At 38.8% G+C, this 6,387-nt stretch overlaps 1 protein-coding gene across 1 annotated transcript in view; it reads right to left on the reverse strand.

The window, feature by feature from the left end:
* ZFPM2 (zinc finger protein, FOG family member 2) overlaps nucleotides 1–6,387 on the reverse strand; it is a 331,407-nt gene that overhangs the window by 157,625 nt on the left and 167,395 nt on the right. The window lies entirely within an intron of this gene.

The raw sequence follows: 6,387 nt of genomic DNA on the forward strand, positions 1-6,387 counted from the left end.
GGCTATCTTCCCTATGCTGTGACTATTTCATGACTAAAATGATAGTTCTTTTGACTCAATGGGTCTGAAACTAAAGAGTTCAAATATTACTTATGCCATACACACGGTATTTTCCCACAATATGGTGAGCATGATGAGGAAAAGGAGCAGACACCTCAGTGCATATACTATGGGCTTAACAGAGAGGCAATTAATACATTGACTGAAAGAATTGGCTCTAGAGTCAGAGTGCTGAAATTTAAATCCAACCTTTGCTACTCATCTATGGTGTGATCTTGGCCGAGTAGCTCCTAGCTCCACTTCTCTGTGCACCAGTTTCCTTATCTGTAAAACGGGAATAATAATACCTCATGGGGCTGTTGTGAAGAAAAAAATAAGTTAACACTTATAAATCACTTAAACCAACACCTGACAAAGAGTTTAGTGTTCTTTTATACTTATTTTATGTACTAAGTCTATTGATTTGGGGAAGTAGGGGAAATTTAAGAAATAGTTAAATATCTGTGACAAGTCTTGTGCCTGTTTAATTTCTTCTATCCAGACATCAACAGAAGGATCAATGCAGCATAGTGTAAAGGTGTTATAAATTTGACTACTTTGAGCAATCTTTTCAATTCTTATCAACTTAATAGATTGGCCTGTAGGGGGACAACCTCACCCCTATTAGCACAATGAAGAGATTTTAATGGCAACCCAATGTTAGTTGAATAAAATCTTACCTAGCATAACATGTACGTATTGATTAAAAAAATAATTTATTGTTTATATTACTCCAAATTTTCTACCTATAGTTTTTACTACAAGATCTAAACATCTGCTTGTAGGGCATCTGGGAAGTAGTTTGAAAAGGCTCTGGACACTGAATTCCTAATAATGCCATTCACCTGCCTTGGTTTCTAAATTTTTAATTTCTGAGCTAGATAAAATATTTTAGAATATGCAAATTTTTCTTACACCATATGCTGGAACAAAGCCTTAAATTTAAACACTGTGATCTTAACTACTTCTTTAAACCTTTAAACATGTCTCATTTGTCAATTACAACCAAACAAAATTAAACACAAAGTAATTATCTCTCATGATTACAAAGACCATGACCTTTTCCTCAGTAGTTCCTATGTCATGCTAGTATGCTAGCTGCATATATTATTATTATATTATTTATTATTATTATTATTATTATTATTATTATTGCTACTGTTGCCATTTATTAGGTATCTGCTATGTGTGTGGCACTGCAGTGGGCACTGACATGCTCTTTTCTCTCCTCTACCACGGTTTTGTTTTTTGTTTGCTTTTTTTAAATTGATTTCAAAGAGGAGGGAGAGGGAGAGGGAGAGGGAGAGGGAGCGGGAGAGGGAGAGAGATATCGATATCAGAGAGAAACAGGGATTGACTGCCTCTTGTATGTGCCCCAATCATGGATGGGACCTACAACCTAGGAATGTGCCTGGACCAGGAATCAAACCCACGACCTTTTGGTATCTGGGATGATTCTCCAACCAACTAAGCCACACTGGCCAGAGCTAGTTGCATATATATTTTTTAGTGACCTGAGAATTCACTAAACTTAGGTTTGGTTCAAACTTTGTCATTAGATGATTAGATTACCTTACTGGAAATACATCCCTTCCCTGGCCAGTTTCTTCATTTATTAAAGAAGAAACTGGCAGGGCACCTTCTAGCTCTGATACTTCACATACTCGAAATAGAAGAAGCTCTTGAAACAGACTTGTCTCGTGTTACTCAGCCTTTTAAAATCTGTACCCTCCTTTCTTGGTGTTGAAAACAAACTCATGGTGTTCTTTCATATTGAGAAATTTAAATAAGCTATAAATATATTAAAGAAATGACACAATGGTGCTCCATCTCCTAAGAACAAAGTTAGAGTCCTTCAACAATTACATATATTCCCATGTGTACTCTTTGATGGGGCTCTTCTCCATTACTTTCGAGAATCACAAAACTGTCCCTAATTCATACTAAAGTGGATTATCCCAAATTCAAATCTGCAGGAAGGAAAAGCTAAACTACAAACTCAAATGGAATATTTGCTTCCCCTTGGCTTACGCAGAACCAAATGCCTTAACTTACTGCTCTGTGTTCTAAATCTTTTGAGACTGTGCACCCCCAGATAAGGCAATAGCGTGAACATATATTTCCATGTTGTGCTGTTACAGGCTGATCCAAGTTCCAGCTCCTAATCATCAAGACTCTGAGATCTTTTTAATGTGACTAAATGAGACTGGTTCCCATCCTTCACAGAGCTGCAGAAAGCATCTTGCCTACCATAGTCACTCAATCAATACTCTGTAATTGTTGATAAGGGCACACACATAAGATACACAGACCAACTTCCTTTTTGGCCAAGACCACACTATCCAACAACATATGGAAGGAAGTTTAGTGGTTTTGCACTAGACTGGTTTTAACTACACTAAAATAAATGCAATGATTCAGCCAGTTGATAGCAAAATCTCAAGAATGAGAAATAATGCTGTATCTTCATTTATTACACATGTAATTCTAAATGTGGACTATAAATAAAATGGATAATTTTTAAAGCCCCCTCTCACTTAATTACTGTGACTAGACTAAACATATGCAACGAAACAAAATTATCTTGTAGTTTTCCTGTCTTAAAAGCAAAGATTTGGGGGGGAAGGAGAAAGGGCAGGGAGTGAAACTGGTGATAAAAAGGAAGGGTTCAGCGGTGGGACTGGTGCTGATAGAGTCCACGTTCCAATAAGACTCAACAAACAGCTCTGATCAGAATCTAAGTGATGGGAAACAGCCTGTAGCTTCGAGATTAGCTGCTTCACACTATTTCTGAGTTAAGCCAGCACCAGTAACATCATGAATGCATAATTATAATTATGCATTAGAGTATGCATAATGATCTTAAAATCGGTAAACAAAGAAAAGGCCTCAGAATTCCTCAGCTAGTTTAGGTCTTACTGTGACAGAAGACAAAGTATGACTAAGACTGTTAAGGGGCTGACTCTTACTGAAACTTTCATGAAATCTGCGAACTTGAGGAAATAACTAATGAACCAGCATCGCTTTCAAAGTCCCTTTTAGGAAATTCCACATGGATCAGTCCAATCAAAGAAATGCAACAGAGTATTTCAAAACATATGAAGCAAACACTCAGGAATGTTCAGATTTAAAGTAGCCAGCCCTAGAGACAGAAATAATAATAAGGTACCCCGAACTTCTTATATAATCTAATAAAAGAATGCAGGGTCCTGGAATTGTTTATAATACGTGATTTGCTAATAAAAAAAAGGTCAGAGAGCTAAAAGATATGTTGGAGATAATTATTGGCACGTGGGGAAATTTATTTCAAACTACTATATTCCAAACATCTAACCACGAGTAGGCCTAACCTGAATGTGTCCGGTTGTGATATTTGCTTTCAATTTTCCAAAAGGGAGATGGAACTCCAGTTGAAGGGTGTTACGCCTTCAGCCTTGAAAAGCAGTTATGTCATCTTATTAGCCTATGTTTCAGGCAAAATAATTTGATACTCTTTTCTCACGGTACTATTTTTACTGCTCTGCTCTGGAATTTAGCCATGTTCTCTGCATTCCTCTTACCAGAGCCTTAAACTGAAGAACCAAATCTTAACAAGGGTGTCAGTCAACCTGGGTCAGGTGGGGACCTAACTATAGACCATACACAGGATCAGAGGACCAGGATGCTCTGAAAATGGGTTATTCTTCTCAATGACCCAAGATCTCAACAGCTACCTGGGAACTCCTTTCATCTTTTATATTCTTGCCCTTCCTTTTCACCAAAATTCAGAGAAACCATTCAAGAGGCTCTTTCAAAGTCGTTTTTCCTCCCCCACCCCTCCCTTAGCATCATGCTTTTTAAAAAAAATATATATTTTATTGATTTTTTACAGAGAGGAAGGGAGAGAGATAGAGAGTTAGAAACATCGATGAGAGAGAAACACCGATCAGCTGCCTCCTCCTGCACATTTCCCACTGGGGATGTGCCCGCAACCCAGGTACATGCCCTTGACCGGAATCGAACCTGGGACCCTTCAGTCCGCAGGCCCAGGCTCTATCCACTGAGCCAAACCGGTTTTGGCAGCATCATGCTTTTTATTTTCTTTACCTAATGTTTTGTATCCTTAACTAAAATTCATCTCACTGGAGATGGAAATGAAGAGCAATTCTGATAAATAAGTGGGTGATAATTTAACTTTCATCCAGGAATTTAGAAGAAGGTGAGGGAAATGATCCTTTTTAAATATTCTATTATTTCCTCAGGAAAATGAACACTGTTTTCTCTATTTCAGATTTTTGGAACATTTGTTTTTCTGACTATATACTGGTCACATGCTAAAATGTTAAACACACACACAAAGACAATTTAAGGATCTAGTGACCCCGTAGAGAGAGATCACAGGAGGCAGGAGAGTGTACAGATTTTTTAATAAAGAGCCAAGTCTTGATATATTGTTTGACATTTGAAAAATTCCTCCATACTCCAACCAAGTATATTTATAACTTGTTTTCTGTCAAACGTTCTTGTTTTACTTTTTAGTGTTGGTTGGAATGATGTTATTATGTTGGAAATGTTAGGTGACTGTGCTGAAGACATTCTTTCATCAAACTGGGGAAAAATTAGAGTGAAATGATTACATACAGGGAGGCTTAGTTAGATGTGGACTCTAACAGTCCATCTGAAAATGCACCATTTGGAATTCAAATACATGTTTCATCTTCAGTGTTTCTCAAAGCAGAGGCTGCAGACCTCTTGGGGTCTTCAATATTTATAGGCAATTTTAAAAAAAAAATTGATATTTTCGTTTTGATCCCAACACAACAAACATGAAAACAAATACATGCTTACCTTGCGAGTTGGCAAATTGTGTCTTTAGTAGTGAAATTTTGCATTGGAAATACAGTAAATGGAAAATTTAATTTCTTTAACTTAGTGTTTTTCACGTGGTAGCCCATAAATCCCTGGAAAACCTTGAACCTACTGAACTGTATTTTTCCTTCTTCAAAAAAGAGTCTATATCTTATATTGAGCAAAAAACTGGCAGGGACCCAATACTGCAAACAGTCAAGTTTCAAGGTTAGATTACAAAAAGGTTATTTAGCTCTTAATCTAGCTACATATTAGGTATAAATGCCTGTGTCCAGGAATAAGAATCATTTTTTAGAGGAAGGACAGAAAGGGAGGCAGGGTATTTCCTTATCTTTCTCTGGCCACAGGAAAAATTTTATTATGATTTGTCTTCTTTGTCTGCCTCTCCCTTCTCTGTCCCTGTCTCCCAGATTCCAAAATCACTCTCCCCTAATCCTTGGAGCCTTTGAGCTGCAACAACTCCCCTACAACAGGCCTTCATTTGAGGTATAGGTGCCCTATCTCACCAATTACTCCATCCTCCAAAACGGCCATTCTTCTCTCTTTTATCATGAAACAAGCACTTCCATTAATTCAGCGGAGCAGCTCTCAGAAGGAACGCCATCTGACAGAATTAACCGATATGATGATATGAAGAGCCGCCACACCGCTGATATCCCTGTCATTATTGAGTTGTTCCTGTTTCTAAAAACTTTTTCCCCCCGTTTCCTCAAATTTGAGCAGACACAGTCTTTACATTTCTCAAGTTCTTGTTCGTTTGTTCTCCAGTGGCTCTCTTGGCTAAATATTTGATACTTGCACCATGGGCTCAGGTGGAGCTTTGGGCATTGTTAACATAATAGGCAGAAGTCAGTCAGAGGCTGTCTGTAAATAATGTGAAATCCAGTGGCAACCAAAGCCTGACAGATGGACTGTGGAGACGTTTGGAGCAGGCTCACCGGTTACTGAGTTACTACCGTGGAACTGGAGTGAACTATGCTCCTAAGAACTGTGCTGTTTCGTAGAGTAATTCCTGAAGGTGCTGACCGCTGTGGCTCTCCCAGCATCGGGGCCTCCGAACGTAGCGCTTGTCACTAATTGGCAGCAGCTGCTTCAGACAGACCTCGCCTTGGCAATGGGACTGGCTGCTTTTCTCTGCCCTCAGGAAATCTCTCTCCAGGTGAGGTTTGAGGCTGTGCATCGAGTTTGTCTTCCTGCTCTTTGGCCAATGGGTAACTTGAAGACCTCAACACGTTAGTGTCATCTGTCCACTCCTTCAGACATTCTGAAAATAAGCACTTTCCAAACCTGACGTCTTCCGCCCAATTCTGATTTAAGTACTTGATCCACAGTATAGACAAATGCATCTCAGCTTCCTGCAATTTGGCATACAAATGAGGTTGATGTCCAATTCCTCGTAGCATCGTTCACTGCTGTTACTTGCTGTTTCCAGATTCACTCTTAAAAACGGGGAGTACAGCCCAGCTGGAGTGGCTCAGTAGTTGAGCATCAATCCATGAA

This window comes from Myotis davidii, unplaced genomic scaffold (genome assembly GCF_000327345.1).
Source record: "Myotis davidii unplaced genomic scaffold, ASM32734v1 scaffold497, whole genome shotgun sequence".
Lineage (NCBI taxonomy): Eukaryota > Metazoa > Chordata > Mammalia > Chiroptera > Vespertilionidae > Myotis > Myotis davidii.